Source organism: Heteronotia binoei, chromosome 3 (assembly GCF_032191835.1).
Source record: "Heteronotia binoei isolate CCM8104 ecotype False Entrance Well chromosome 3, APGP_CSIRO_Hbin_v1, whole genome shotgun sequence".
Classification (NCBI taxonomy): Eukaryota; Metazoa; Chordata; class Lepidosauria; order Squamata; family Gekkonidae; genus Heteronotia; species Heteronotia binoei.
In genome coordinates this window covers 653,533-669,032 of record NC_083225.1, presented here as the reverse complement: position 1 = coordinate 669,032, position 15,500 = coordinate 653,533, and positions in this window count along the sequence as shown.

The window sequence follows — 15,500 nt, the reverse complement described above, 5'->3', positions numbered from 1 at the left end:
CCATAAAAATTTATAATCCTTTTGTTTGATATGCACTTCTTGCAAACAAATTATATTGCAGTTTTGTTTCTTAATCCAATGAAATGTTGCCCTTCTTTTTTGTGGTGAATTTAGTCCATTAACAATCCAAGACAATAATTTGTAATCCATCATGGTGCAAATTCTTTATTTTCTTCAAAAAATCTATGCATATCATGTGCATTTGTAATTGTGATTCTTTTTCCCTGGAGTTCAAAGCTCAAACCTTTAGGTACTATCCATCTAAACCTCATTCCATTGTCTCTCAATTTTTCTGTCAACTTTTTATATGTTCTTCTATCATTTATCACTTGCCTTGGCAGCTCCATTATTCTCACTCTACTGCCCACCCCCCCCCCCCCCCCACTATCATTGTCTTTTCAAAATTTTTATTCATGATCCTTCCCACCATTTCCTTTGTCATATATCTTATAACAACATCTCTTGGTAAGTTATTCTTCTTGGCATAAAGTGAGTTCACTCTATACATATAGTCATACATATTTTTAGTCTCTTCAGGGTCTTCCTCTAAAAATTCTGCAATTATTTTTATTATATATTCTTTTAGATCACCATCCTCTTTTTAAGGTACTCCTCTCAGATGTATCTGAGTCTCCATCAATTTGCAGTCATGGATTGTCACTTTTTCTTGCATTTTCATATACTTTCATTCTGCCTTCTACCTCCTGTCAAGTCGACAGATTCAAGAACGAGTCAAAGTTGATACTAAGACTATATTTATTGATAACCAGTACTCTGGCGCAAGCCTCTAGCTTGCTAAGAATGCAACCAATACATTGATACATGGGTTTTAAGATACACTTCAAAAACATTCCTACGGGGGGGGGGGTTCAGGAGGAAACATTAACACACAACTACAAGATACTTTCTCAGGCAATAGCTGGCCTCCTGTCCTGGCATTATCATGCAAGGATTCCTCCCACCTTCAGGCCTTGAGAAGGTGCAGACTATTTCTTTCACACAGTTGCAAATCAAAATAAGAAAAGGGGGAAGGGAAGTAACTAAGGGTGGAACATTAGCAGCAGTGGATCCATTATGATTTTAACCAGGCCTAATACTTAGGCCAAGATCCCTCAGTCTTTAGTCATAATCAGTCGATCTTGACACCTCCTGCACTTTCTTAGATGTTTACTCAGTTTCCTTTCTGAGATCTTCCATGTCTTTTTAAATCTCTGCAATAATTTCTTTTTTCATTTATCATCTCTCTCACCCCTTTCATCATTCTGGCCTCCATTGCCTCCAGTTGGTCCTGCATTTTTTCCAATGAAGTAGCCCTTGTATGGGGCTGCTTGTGTTCAGACATTTAAAAAACAGCGAAAATTTGGACCTCACCAATTTCCAATTCAATTATCAGATTCAAAAGAGTAGGACTTGCCCTTTATAACAAGCCCAATTTCGCCGTCCTCGGAGCTCCCAAAGTCAAGATATAGGGATGTGCATTCGGCTCGGCCGAGCCACATATACAGCCGAATCAACGCTGATTCGGCTGTATTCGGAATTACCCGCAGCCGAATGCCATTGCCGCCCATTATGCGGCTCCAGAACGCGGCTCGCCGCATACTTCCGAATAGCCATTCGGAAGTATGCGGCTGTCAGCTGTCAAAAGGCGGGAAAAGCAGCCTCTGCAGCCTCAAAGGAGCTGCTTTGCCTGGTTTCCCGCCTTTAGTGGCCTCTTCCCGCCTTTCCCATATCCTCCCTGGGATCAGGGAGGGGGGGAGGGGGAAGAAGAGCCCCAGCAGCCAGCCAATCCAAAGCATGCATTTGCAAAATGCATTGCAAATGCATGCTTTGCAGGGCTGTTGTTGTGTACTGTGTAGCTGATGGCCCAGCCATCAGCTACATTGTTATTTTGAACTTTTGCTTACTTGGGTATCCAAGTAAGCAATGTTCTCTGGCCAATCAGAGAGAGCAGTGCTATTTTTTGAAATTGCTCTCTGTAGGGCCAGAGAACCTTTTTAAGGAGTCTTCCTGCTGGACTCCTCCATTGCTGTGTTGGTGTATGTGGGTCGGTGTGAGAGAGATTGTGCTGCTGGTGGTGGCTGGCCCTTGGCTTCAGCTCCTGCCTGCTGCTCTCTCACTGCCTGACCAGAGACCTCCCTGGACTCAGAGAAGACAAGGTAAGACAGTTTTGGGGTTCTTGTTTTAGTTTTTGTTGTTAAAAGGACTAGAGTCCCTTTACTTGTTCAGATTTGGGTGGGTGAGTACTGGGTGGGTAGGGTAGCCTATTTGGGGTTGGGGTTAGGTTCTGCTGGGGGTGGGGGAGGGGGCTGGGGGGGTTTTGCTAATTTGCCCATATCTTAATTTAGTGAGAGGACTTTTTAAAGTGCAGTGTCCTTTTACTTCTCCTGATTTGGGTGGCTTGGATTTCTTGGGGTTAGGGTGAAGGGTTTTTTTTTTTTTTGGGGGGGGGGAGTTCCTGTATTATTAAAAGTTGAGTTTTTTACTGTTTCATTGTTTGATTTGTTGCTGCTGTGTTGTGTTGCTGCTGTGTTACTTTTACCGTTAGCAGGAAAGGCCTGTGGCAAATCTTGGAACGTTTAGGATGTCCCCCAAGGTTCCTCAGCATGATCATCCAGCTACACGAAGACCAGCGAGGCCAAGTCAGACACTGCAACGACCTCTCGGAGCCCTTCCCAATAGGCACAGGTGTAAAGCAAGGCTGCGTTCTCGCGCCAACTCTCTTTACGATCTTCTTTAGCATGATGCTTCAAAGAGCCGCAGTAGATCTAGATGAGGACGATGGTGTGTACATCCGCTATCGCACCGATGGCAGCCTGTTCAACCTGAGGCGACTAAAGGCCCACTCCAAGACAATGGAAAAACTCATCCGAGAGCTACTGTTTGCTGATGATGCTGCACTCATCTCCCACTCGGTATCAGCTCTGCAGCATATGACGTCCTGCTTTGCAGAGGCTGCCAAGCTATTTGGCCTAGAAGTTAGTCTGAAGAAGACAGAAGTTCTCCACCAGCCTGCACCCCAGGAAGATTATCACCCTCCCTGCATCACTGTGGGTGAATCAGTTCTGAAGACAGTCCAGCAGTTCAGCTACCTGGGGTGCATCATCTCCTCAGATGCCAAGATCGACAAGGAGATTGACAACAGGCTGGCAAAGGCAAACCGTGCATTTGGCCGACTGCACAAAAGAGTGTGGAGCAACAAGCATCTGAAAAAAGGCACAAAGATCAATGTTTACAAAGCGGTTGTGATGACAACCCTCATCTACGGCTCCGAATCGTGGGTTTTATACCGTCATCACCTGCGACTCCTTGAGCGCTTTCATCAGCGCTGCCTTCGCACCATCCTCAACATCCACTGGAGTGACTTTGTGACCAACACGGAAGTCCTCAAGCGGGCGGAGGTTACCAGCATCGAGGCACTGCTGTTGAAGACGCAGCTGCGCTGGGCAGGGCATATTTCTAGGATGGAAAACCACCGCCTTCCCAAGATTGCCCTGTATGGCGAACTCTCCACCGGCCATCGAAATAGAGGGGCACCAAAGAAGAGGTACAAGGACTCCTTGAAGAAATCCCTTAGCACCTGTCACATCAACCATCACCAGTGGTCTGACCTAGCCTCAGATCGCAAAGCATGGAGGCACACCATCCACCAGGCTGTCTCTTCCTTTGAGAACGCACGCATAGCTGGTCTTGAGGACAAAAGGAGATTGAGGAAGAATCGCACTGCTACAGGACCAACCCTAAATCAGACTTTTCCCTGCAGCTGCTGTGGCCGGACCTGCCTGTCCCACATTGGTCTTGTCAGCCACCAGCGAGCCTGCAGCAAACGTGGACTACTGCACCCTTCTTAAATCTTCGTTCGCGAAGCCAAGCCGAGAGAGATTGGGGGGGGGGGTGCTGCTTGGCCTAATTTTCATTGTTTAAAAGGCCACTTTTGTCCCCCTTTTCTGGTTCTGGTTTTAGGGGTGGGGGTGTTGTTGTTGACTGATTTGGCCTGAGTTTTCTTATTGGTGAAAGGCCACTTTTTAAAATCTTGAGTTGCTTTGCTTGGCCTCTTGTGATTCTCTGGTTTTGTTTTGGTTTTTTAAAATTGAGTTGCTTTGCTTGGCCTCTTGTGATTCTCTGGTTCGTTTTGGTTTTTTAAAATCTTGAGTTGCTTTGCTTGGCCTCTTGTGATTCTCTGGTTTTGTTTTGTTTTTTTAAAATTACCTCTGGTTGGTGTGGGGGTTGGTGAGGGTGTGTGTGGGCTGGGTCACTTTCTTGTTGTTATAGAGTGATTTTTGGAATCTGAGTGTGCTCTCGGTTTGGCTAGGGCCACTAAATAGGCTGCCCCACTAATAAGGGTGTTTTTAGGGATTGTGGTTTTTTGAAATTTAAAACAAAATTAATCCAGTTTAGGGCTTTATCTCCTTTCACAATTCAAGTAGGCCAGATAGGGGTGCTTTAAAAAGTTTTTAGGTTTCTCATAAAAGGCAGCGTGACTACTAGGCCACATCAGGCTCCCTTTTAAAGAGACTAGGGTTGCAGCAGCGGTGCATCTGGCTTTCAGCCACTGAAAGCTGGTGCATCCTTAGATTTCCACAGGGTAAACCACAGCTTCTCTCACGTTATAGGGGACACCTGATTTCTAGTTTGCAAGGAAATCAGGTTTGTCCCAGGATCTAGTTAGGAGAAGTTTAACTAGGAGGATATAACAAGGATTGCCTTCATCTCAAGGTAGCCTTTTAAAAACTGCAGCCAGGTAGAGGCAGGATCACCTAGTCTCCTAAACTTTACCAGAGTACTACTACCCCAACCCAAAGAAGGACAGGTTAGGGACCAAAAAAACAAATAAACAAGCTTTGGTGGGAGGGTTTTTAAAAAGAAGTCAGGGCACCTGTTGGTTCAGGGTACAGTGCAGTGAGTTAGGTTTGTAAAAAACCCCACTCTCAGTTCAGGTTCTGTGAGACTGACCAAGGGTGACATGAGTGACAGGCAGCAGAAGAGGGGCCCTGGGGGCAAGGCCAAGGAGAAGACTAGAGGGGTGGAGGGGAGGGGGAGGACCCAGGTCTCCCCCCCACCTGTGCGTGGGGCCACTCCACAGCCGCTTACCAGCACTCCGACCTCTGGCCGGAGTGTGATGAAGAAGAAGGCCCGCCTTGGGCCCTTCATCGAGGCTGCTGCTGGGGCGCCCCGAGCAAAGGTGCCATTAGGTGCTGGCACTGCGCAGGGGTCTGCTGCTCGGGCAGTCACTCCTACAGCTGATGTCGCTCAGCCTCAGCAGCCGGAGGAGGGGCAGCAAGAGCAGCCCTCCTTGGAGATGAGCTTTGGGGACAGTTTTCTGTCCAAAACGATCACCCCAAGGAGGGTGGAGAGTGTCGTGCAGGAGCTGGAGGAGAAGCTGGTTGAGGAGGACCAGCCCCCTTCTTCGGTTCCTTCGGGCACCAGCAGACCTTCAGGGGATGGCCAGGAGGGGAGGCCACATGGGGTGGAGGGGGAAGAGATGGAGACACACGAGGTGCCTCCATCTCCGCCCACTTCCCCCCGGCAGCCAGCCCCTCCTGCCACCCCGAGGCACAATGTGTCTCCCCCGAGCACCTCAAAGGAGGTGGCTCCAGACACCCAACCTGCCAGTCAGTTTGGGCATCCGTTCACCTCCGAAGTATGGAAGCATTTCCAACTTATGGAGGATCCACGTTATGTGCAGTGCAAGCTGTGTAGGGCCCGGATCAGTCGTGGGCGGGACCTTGCCCACCTGACTCCAGGGGGGATGCGGAATCACCTGCAGAAGCACCACCCAGGGGTGCTTCTTAAGGGGGAGAAGCAGGCTGGTGCTGTGTTGTCCCAGCGGACAACAACACCACCCAGCCAGGGGGTCCGTCCCATCGCGACTACCCCCGCTCTCCAGGAGCGTTCCGTGGGAGAACAGGGACGCCAGGCATCTCTGCCTGAGATGTTTCGTAGGGGCACCTCTGTGCCAAGAGGGGGAATCAGGCACGGCAGGAGGGTGATCGCCTGGCACCTTGCCAGGTCGGTCGCCCATGGGCTTCTGTTTTCAGTTGTCGAGAATCCTGGGGTGCGGGGGTTGCTGGAGTACCTGGCGCCCTGGTACAAAATTCCTGCTAGAACCACCCTTAGCAGGACCATTGTGCCAGCTGTTTTCAGGGCGACCAGATCTGTGGTGAAGGAGCATTTGTCCCGTGCTGCCGGGGGACTGTTCATTTCACCTCAGATATCTGGACCTCCAAACATGCGTTCGAGGGGTATCTCTCCCTGACTGGGCATTGGTGGCAACCCAGCGAGGTGCGGGGTGGGGGTGGCAGTAGTGACAGGCAGGGTCAGGGCCGCCGGGCCGGCTATCGCTGTGCCTTGCTGCACGCCAAAGCAGTCGACGCGCCGCACACGGCGGACACTCTCAGAGCCATCCTCTCACAGCAGGTAGAGGCCTGGGTAGGCAGCGGGGGGGACGTCGCCAAGGGCTTCGTGGTGACTGATGGTGGCTCAAACATCAAGGCGGCTGCCCAGCGTGCGGGCCTAAAACGCCTTCCTTGCGTGGCCCACCTTCTCCACCTCGTGGTCAAGGACGCGTTGGGGCAGACGAAAAGCAATGATCGTCTGTTTCAAGCCTTGACCCATGAGTACCAACTTCTGCTCCAGAAATGTCGGTACATCACGGGTCACTTCTCACGCAGCAATACGGACTCGTATCGGCTGCGTGAGAAACAGACACAGACAGGCGTGCCATGGCACCGCCTGTTTGGTGACGTCAGCACACGCTGGAACTCCACCTGCGCCATGCTGGAGCGCATGGTGGAGCAGAGAGCAGCCCTGGATGCCTTTGTCTCTGAGACGTGGGTCTTTCGGGATGAGAACCGTCTCACCCAAGAGGATTGGGTGGTCATTTCTCAGACTGTGGAGGTTCTTGGGCCCTTCAAGACCTACACAGAAATGCTCTCGTCTGACATGGCGAGCATCGCACTGGTCGTCCCCATGGTCCAGATGGCCCATGAGGACCTGGCCTCATTTCTAGTGCCAGCTCAAGGCCGTGCAGACCTTCTTCCAGCGGTGCGCGCCCTGGTTGTTAGGCTGCAGGTTGGGCTAGAGGCCCGCTTTCAGACTTTCACCCAGGATAAGGTCTACATGATGGCGGCCATGTTAGACCCGCGCCTTAAGGGCACAGTCGCCGAGCGGGCCAACGAGCTCGATCGCTGGCGAGACGAGCTCTCCCAGAAGGTCGAGCGTTCCAGAGTCAGGGGGGGCCCAGTGTCGATAGTTGAGGAGGAGGGGGGTGGAAGCAGCTCATCTGCGAGTGCGACTTCCGCTGCTGTTGTTCATCCCCAGCCTCCCCAGCTAGGCAGTGTTTCCCACCAGATTCACGCCACGAGGAGTGCTGAGGTGACATTCATCGGGCGGGTCGTTGGCCCCTCTAGGAGCGGTAGGGCACCGAGAGCGGAGACGGGTGCTGCGATGGTGAGGGACTATCTTTTTGAGCCCCTCGAGCCGCAGGAAGCGTCTCCTTTGGACTACTGGGTCACGAAGGAGGGGGTCTGGCCGGCCCTCTCCGCCGTGGCCAAGGCGTTCCTCTCCTGCCCACCGACGAGCGTGCAGAGCGAGCGCGTCTTTTCACATATGGGCGACATTGTCTGCCCACATCGCAATCGCCTGCAACCCTGGACAGTTTAGCAGTTGATCTTCCTGAAGGTCAACTTGCCTCTGTTCGGCTCCCCAAACATGGACTTTGAGATTGAATGAAGTGAGCACCTACTTGTGCCTGCATTCTCTCTTGGCCCGCGCTTGGAAGATGGTTGTAAAACGCTCCTCCAATAAAAACTGACTACTAGAGTCCAAAGACAGCCCAAAAACTCACTCACAAATTGATTGGCAGTGCACCCCCCCCCCTCATCCCTCCCCAAACCAAAAGTGAATGCTGGTTTAAAAACTGCAAAGCGATCCAAATTTCTCCAGTCCTCCACCCACACATGCCTAATAATACTGAAAGGGCCATTGCAGCCCCCAACTGTAACCGACAGCACCCACAGGCATAACCCACCCAGTTTTTTTTCAGGGGCAGGAGGAAGAAAGAGGGAGGTGCCAGTGATGATGACAGGCAGCCAGCAGCCATACCAATGCTGAGGTCCCTCTAATGGGACAGTGATGCTGGTGTGTTACTGCTGAGCCGAGAGAGAAGGAATGGTTGCCTTCCTCTCACATAATCTGAGGCCCTCCCAGTGATCTTCCTCATTTGGGGTGCTATTCTGGCTCGCCTCCTCGTGGTGCACCCTGGGTAACGCGAAAGAGCCAGGACCAGCCAACCATCCATCACTCAAGGTAAGTCAAAATGCTTCTTGCTTTGTGTTGCAGAATGATGTAGAGCTAGGTGTGGTGGTCCACCACTTCTCTTGTTTGAGACTAGAGTTGTGTTGTTTGGGACAGGGAAGCTGGCACCTGGGTAAGAGACCCAGAGGCAGCAGGCTTTTTGTGGTTGGCCAGCTCTCCCCGTGTTGTTTGGGGCAGGGCTGGAGAGCTGGCATCTGTAGATTGTGTGTTCTGTGGCAGGGAAGCTGGCACCTGGGTGAGAGATCCGGAACCAGCAGGCTTTTTGTGGTTGGCCAGCTCTCCCCGTGTTGTTTGGGGCAGGGCTGGAGAGCTGGCATCTGTAGATTGTGTGTTCTGTGGCAGGGAAGCTGGCACCTGGGTGAGAGACCCGGAACCAGCAGGCTTTTTGTGGTTGGCCAGCTCTCCCCGTGTTGTTTGGGGCAGGGCTGGAGAGCTGGCATCTGGGTTTGCTGCAGCCAGGTCTGCAGAGCAGACCTTGAGCAGATTGTCTTTTGTGTGGCAGTGACGTTGGCACCTGGGTTTATATTGGAGCCAGGCCTGCAGGGTTCATAGATTAGATAGAGGGATGTAGTGCATTTGGGGCCTATAGAGATTCTCTGGTGTGAAGTTAGGTTTGGCTTTGGGTGCCCCAGGAATTGGACCCCCTGGTCCAATTTTTTTTTGGCCTTGTGGGTTTTGTGTGGGACAGTGCCCTGAAGCTGCACAGCAGTTTGGGGGGCTCTCCTCAAAACCTCCTGCTCCCCAGAGCCACTTTTCCCACGACAATTGCAGTGAGGAAGTGGCTCTAATTGGTTTTTTCTCACCATTGGGAGCAGTGTTCCTTTTGGGGTGCCGACAGATGGGTGCTGTCTTTTGGGGCCAGGGGGGTTGCATGCTGGGGAGTCCCCTGAAGCTGCCCTGCAGTTTTGGGGCCTCTCCCTCAAACCCCCCTCTGGCCAGAGCCACTTTCCCCACAGCAATTGTAGTGGAGGAAGTGGTTAATTGGGCTTTCCCCATCATTGTTGGCAATGGGCCTTTTGGGGAGCCCAAAGACAGGGACCCCCCGGCCCAATCTTTTTGGGACTTGGGGGGGTTGGAGGGGAGAGTCCCCTGCAGGTCCCCTGCAAATTTGGGGGCTCTCCCTCAAACCCCCTGCCCCCCAGTAGCCTCTAATTATGCCCTATGTTGCCATTGATTTCAATGGCCCTTAGGGTGTAATGATGGAATAGGGGCACCCTCTTTGGGTGCCCCTGGAATGGGATCCCCTGGCCCAATCTTTTTGGAACTTGGGGGGGGGTTGGAGGGGAGAGTCCCCTGCAGGTCCCCTGCAAATTTGGGGGCTCTCCCTCAAACCCCCTCCCCTCCAGGCGGCTTCAATTATACCCTATTTGCCATTGATTTCAATGGCCCATAGGGTATAATGAAGGAATAGGGGCACCCTCTTTGGGTGCCCCTGGAATGGGATCTCCTGGCCCAATCTATTTGGGACTTGGGGGGGGGGGTTGGAGGGGAGAGTCCCCTGCAGGTCCCCTGCAAATTTGGGGGCTCTCCCTCAAACTCCCTCCCCTCCAGGCGGCTTCAATTATACCCTATTTGCCATTGATTTCAATGGCCCATAGGGTATAATGATGGAATAGGGGCACCCTCTTTGGGTGCCCCTGGAATGGGATCCCCTGGCCCAATCTTTTTGGGACTTGGGGGGGTTGGAGGGGAGAGTCCCCTGCAGGTCCCCTGCAAATTTGGGGGCTCTCCCTCACCCCCCCCCCTCCAGGCGGCTTCAAATATACCCTATTTGCCATTGATTTCAATGGCCCATAGGGTATAATAGGGCCGTATATTCGGAAATAGCCGCGCATTACCGTATATGCGGCTATTCCGAATACGGTATTCAGTAGTACATGGGGAATCCGAATTTTTTTCCCCGTGTACTTCCGAATCCGTGTAATTCCGAATTTTTTTTTTTGCACATCCCTATCAAGATATTTATTTTTTAAGTTTTTAAATCTTCCAAAATGGCGGTCACGACTTTTTACTGCTCCTTACAATTTTTTCCCCTTTTAAAAACGTCCGAGGTCCACTTAAATAATATGAACAATAGTATTTATCTTCTTACCCTCTTTTCAGTTAACTCCAACAATTTTTAATATCCCGAATTCTTTAAAAACATTGTTTTTATTTTGACCTCCCATCAATGGAGGTTTGATTCCCCACTCCTCCACTTGCACCTGCTGGAATGGCCTTGGGTCAGCCATAGCTCTGGCAGAGGTTGTCCTTGAAAGGGCAGCTGCTGTGAGAGCTCTCTCCAGCCCCACCCACCTCACAGGGTGTCTATTGTGGGGGAGGAAGGTAAAGGAGATTGTGAGCCGCTCTGAGACTCTTCGGAGTGGAGGGCGGGATATAAATCCAATATCTTCTTCTTCATCTTCTTCAATGGCTGCCAATGTTTCTCAGTGGTAGTAAATTCCTAGAGTAGGTTTTCCTTCCATTACTTCCTGCTTTTGTTGCCACGAAGTCTCATTCACACTGGTAAGGAGATCTCATGATACTTGATGTACTTCCTGTGTTGCTTGAATATACTGCAGGTCTGTGATGATGGTGCTCTTTTTTCAAAAACGCAAGTGGACCAAACAATAAATTCCTTTCCACTTTTTAGCACTGTCCTTTATATTTACAAAGTCCAAATTTCACCTCTTCCTCCCTTCTTCTTCCAAGCTTTCTAAATTTTCATTTCCCACCTTTGAAATGTACTCCATTAAACTGTAAATAGTCCCGGAGTGAAAGATAGTAATCTGTACCTTCTCTTCCAATTATCCAGGTTCCCACCAGTCTTGTGTAGCTTTAGATGTTTAGCAATGTTCAAGAAGGTTAGGATTCTGTCGAGCTTATGTCAAATAAATGACTCTGAAAACTTCTGCAGATGATGAAAATGCAACTCTTCCCGGAGACCCTTCAAAGCCTCAAAGGAGCCCCCCCCCCCAGGACTCCCTTTTAGCCAAGATAAATCTCCTCAAGTTTCATGTGCATATCTTGGACTAATCTCTGACTGAGAAAAGTAAGCAGTAGGCATTGAATTGACTTCCACTACCCCGAACAGAAGTTCCAGCCTGCTCCTGTTATGAGAAGCAGCTCAGCTCGACATTTTCCTCCCCCAGAAGTCTCTCACAGCCCTGTATTATAACTCCCCCTCCATACAAACGCCTTCAAGAATAAAAGATAAACTGCCAACAAACTGAAGAGGGGCCACAGTTCTTAGGGAAAGGAATTCTGCATGTGCTCAGAGGTGCCTTCACTTAACTGCTTCCTCACATGCGCTGCATTTTCATCCACTGTCAGGAACAAGTCCCTGACAAGGTTCTATTTCATGGTTGTTTTCTGATTGACATATGCATTGCTGATGTTACTAACCTGGTATTATTATCCTTGCCTATCAACCTGCGTTGAAAACACTGCATTGGCTGCCTGTGGTACTCCGGATTCATTTCAAGGTGCTGGTCTTAACCTTTAAAGCGCTATATGGCCTGGGACCTGCTTACCTTCAAGACCTTCTTTCCCCACGTGTCCCAGAGAACACTGCATTCAGGATCTCAGAATCTTTTAATAATACCTGAGCCGAAGGAAGCCCAGCTGACTACCATCAGGACCAGGGCTTTCTCCATGGCAGCTCCCATGTGGTGGAATGCGCTCCCCGATAGCATCAGAGCCCTGCGGGAACTCTCACAGTTCTGCAGGGCTTGCAAGGGTGAACTTTTTTTGCCTTGCATTTAACGAAGAATGGGAGACAGCTGCCATGCCACAGAACTGACAGTCCCAGCCGACACCACTGCACTCACATCATGAGTGCCATAGCCAGGAGTGTAATTCTAGCAGGAGCTCCTTTGCATATTAGGCCACACACCCCTGATATAGCCAATCCTCCAAGGGCTTACTACAGGGCCTACAGTAAGCTCCAGGAGGATTGGCTACATCAGCGGGTGTGGCCTAATATGCAAAGGAGTTCCTGCTACAAAAAAAGCCCTGTGTAAGAATTCAATCAGGAGCCCCGTGGCACAGAGTGGCAAAGCTGCAGTACTGCAGTCCAAACTCTGTGTTCATGACCTGAGTTCGATCCTGGAAACTGTGTTCAGGTAGCCGGCTTAAGGTTGACTCAGCCTTCCATCCTTCCAAAGTCAGTAAAATGAGTACCCAGCTTGCTGGGGGGAAAGTGTAGATGACTGGGGAAGGCAATGGCAAACCACCCCGTAAAAAGTCTGCTGTGAAAACATTGTGATGCGACATCATCCCAGAGTTGGAAACGACTGGTGCTTGCACAGGAGACTACCATTACCTTTTAAGAATTCAATTATAAACAAAGCGATCAAAATACACACAATCAGAAGACTGGGAAAACAAGGAGGGAAAATAGCGACTTTGAGGGAAAGTTACAGAGGCAACGTTACCTGTCCAGATGTGCAGAAGTCTATGTCAGAATTGGAGACAGGGACATGCACAGCCAGCATGACACATCAAAGAGGCCCATTACTTAGAGTATGGGGCTACAACCTGCCTAGGTGCCCACAGATTGCACGATGCAGCCAGGTTTGTCTCAGGTTTTATGCTATTTGTAAGAATGTTCCCTCCTCCTGGAAATGTGATCAAGTAATGACCATTGATGGGCTTTCCTGGGTACCTTGAATGGGATCCCAATTTGAGACAAAAGGTGAGAATGGTTTCTGCTGGGTTTCTGCCAACTTCACTTCCTGAAGTCATGAGTTAATGAATCGTTTGTTTATGCATGTTGATTGCTTAGTTGGTTTAGTGGTAGGGCCAATGAGCAAGTCTGCATACTCCCGCTGAAGGCTAGGTGTCAATATGCATATTAACCTGTGTTGGTAAACTCTAATCGGGCAATCAATACATTGGGGATGGTCTAGGGCAGGGGTCCCCAACCCCCGGGCCCCGTACTGGTCCATGGCCCATCAGCAACTGGGCTGCCAGCCTCATTGCCCCCCCCCGCAGCACACTGCAGCCTCCTCCCCCCCCCATGGCACCTCCTCCTCTCTCCGTTTTTATGATGTTAACCCAGGGAAAGCACCTTCTGGGCTCTTCAAAAGCTCACACACACCCCGTTGCAGTAGCGGCGAGCGACCGCTGAACAAACGGTGCTATCCTTACCTCCGGAGGCAAGGGCAGCACTGCTTGTTCAGAGGGTCGCTAGCTGCAGTTTCCTCCACGGATCAGCTGATCAGTGGGGGAGGGACTTTTAAAGAGCTCGGAAGGCGCTTTCCACGGCTTAACATCATAAAAATGGAGGGAGAAGGAGGCGCTGCGGGGGAAGCCAAACTCAGTTCCCCCACACTGCCGGCTCTGTAGCCATGGTGGGCAGGCTGACCGGTTCCTTTTGGGGACCACTGGTCTAGGGAGAAAGCATTGGGTTACAGGTTTTACTATCCTTCGTTCAAGTCCTAGATCACATGCCAGTTGCTGTTTAGTTCTCAGAGAGTCAGCGTGTAGTTAGAGAAGACAAATAGGATGTTGAATCCTGTTCTTTTTTTGTAGAACTCCAAGTGACCCTTTCCTCACTAGATATGTAAAGAGTACTTTGTTAAAGCTAAATGATTGTGTTCCTGGCTGTTTTGTGCTTTATTCTGCATTACACTGCTAAAGAAATCGCAACAGTCCCTGATGGGCGTCAGGAAGGGCCGTAATGGTTTAATGTTTGAGATTAGTTTTTACCTCAGTACTCTGGGGAGGAGACAGGAAGGAGAGAGGGTGTGTGCAAGGGATATGCATATTAGCATAGGGTAACCCAGTAGATGCTAGGATGGGGTATTGGGAACAAGAGAGTGTGTTAGCGTGAGCCAGCTCACAGATTTTTAGCCTCCAGTTCACACATTTTTGTCTTAGCTCAGGATATAGGATTGCCAAGTTCCTGGGCCAGGCAGGGTTTCCCCTGCCTGGAAGGTTCCCAACCTGTCAGCCCGCATTGGGCTGGTGAGGGGATCCTCCCCCGATGTTGCTGGCACAATGATGTAACTTGCAGTGATGTCATTGTGCCAGCGACATCATGTGCCAGCTGCTCTAGGAGCTTCCAGGAAACTCTATGGTTTTCCCGGAAGCTCAAGCAATTTGGGAGGGAAAACTCTATGGGTACCTATTGTATGAAGGCTGCAGGGGACTTGGCAACCCTACTCAGGAAAAATGGCCCCAGAGCACAATAATTTATGCAGTAGCTCACAACTTTAATACCAGTAGCTCACAAAGTAGAATTTTTGCTCACAAGGCTCTGCAGCTTAGAGGGAACATTGGTTGCCAGACACCTTTAGAAATGGAGATACTTACCTGGTAGAAGTCATTAATACAGACATTCCATCGCAGAAGAGGGGGGACAGACAGGAACTAGTCTGGAGGATGCCTGTTTCTGACCTCTAGACAGAGACCCTCTTTGCAGGCTGAGCTGATTTTTAACCCAAACCTGGAGTGTTCTCTTTTGACCTGTTTTTGCAGGGTCAATTCTAGAGGACCCCACTGCTTATTGGGATGCTTCTCTAGTTTAGGAAGCACTTCGTGGCTACAATTTGAGATGTCTTTTGTTTGTCAGTGTTACTGAAATCGATCGGAGTTATGAAGCTGCTGAATTTTATCTCGAACAGTACAAATAGTCAAGAAGAGGCCTGGTTCCTGGAATACAAAGGCTTACAGATTGATTTCACCTGCAACATTTCATTTTGCATACAGTGATTTTCTCTGCAAGAAACTTGTGGGTAGATTTATGGATGGCAGCAAAAGAAAAGAATTCTGCCCTATTTTGGAAATTAATTTCTAATTTAGAGCATCGGCCTGCAAATGTTTTTGATATACCACTTTCCCCAGAGCAGTGGGTCCATCACTATAAATCCTTGTTTGGTGAGGATATCTCAGAATCCCCTAATCTGGAGTGCTTGCATGCCCTACCTCCCTGGCCTCCAGTATCCAGCTCAGAAGTTAATCAGCTTATTGACACATTGAGCTCTGGGAAAGCCCCTGGAATAGTTCTAATCTCCCCAGAAATGATTAAGAGAAATAAAGACTGGGGGACACCTATTCTAGCCAACCTATTTACCCAGATTGTTGAATTTTATCCCAAACAGAACAAATAGTCAAGAAGAGACTGGTTCCTGGGATGCAAAGGTCTACAGATTGATTTCACTTATATTTCATTTTGCACACAGTGATTTTCTCTGCAAGAAACT